This window comes from Hylobates moloch, unplaced genomic scaffold (genome assembly GCF_009828535.3).
Source record: "Hylobates moloch isolate HMO894 unplaced genomic scaffold, HMol_V3 SCAFFOLD_19, whole genome shotgun sequence".
NCBI classification, from domain to species: domain Eukaryota; kingdom Metazoa; phylum Chordata; class Mammalia; order Primates; family Hylobatidae; genus Hylobates; species Hylobates moloch.
The window spans coordinates 32901913-32902329 of record NW_026652294.1 but is presented as its reverse complement, the minus strand read 5'-3'; positions in this window follow the sequence as shown (position 1 = coordinate 32902329).

Genomic DNA, 417 nt, shown 5'->3' with positions numbered 1-417 from the left:
ATTTTTCTTTGTATTTTAGTAGGGACGGGGTTTCACCATGTTGGTCAGGATGATCTCAATCTCCTAACCTCATGATCCGCCTGCCTCAGCCTCCCAAAATGCTGGGATTACAGGCGTGAGCCACTGCACCCAGCCGCCTGGCTGATTTTTTATTTTTTTGGTGTATGTGGAGACAGGGTCTCATTGTATTGCCCAGGCTGGTCTCGAACCCCTGTGCTTAAGTAGTCCTCCCGTCATGGCCTCCCAAAGTGCTGGGATTACAGGCATGAGCCACTGCGCCTGGCCTAGATTGTATTCTGACTCCATCACTAATTGTATGACCTTGAATAAGTTACTGCACTGCTCTCTAAGCCTCAGTTTTTTTCTCTTTTTTTTTTTTGAGGTGGAGTCTCTCTCAGTCGCCCAGGCTGGAGTGCA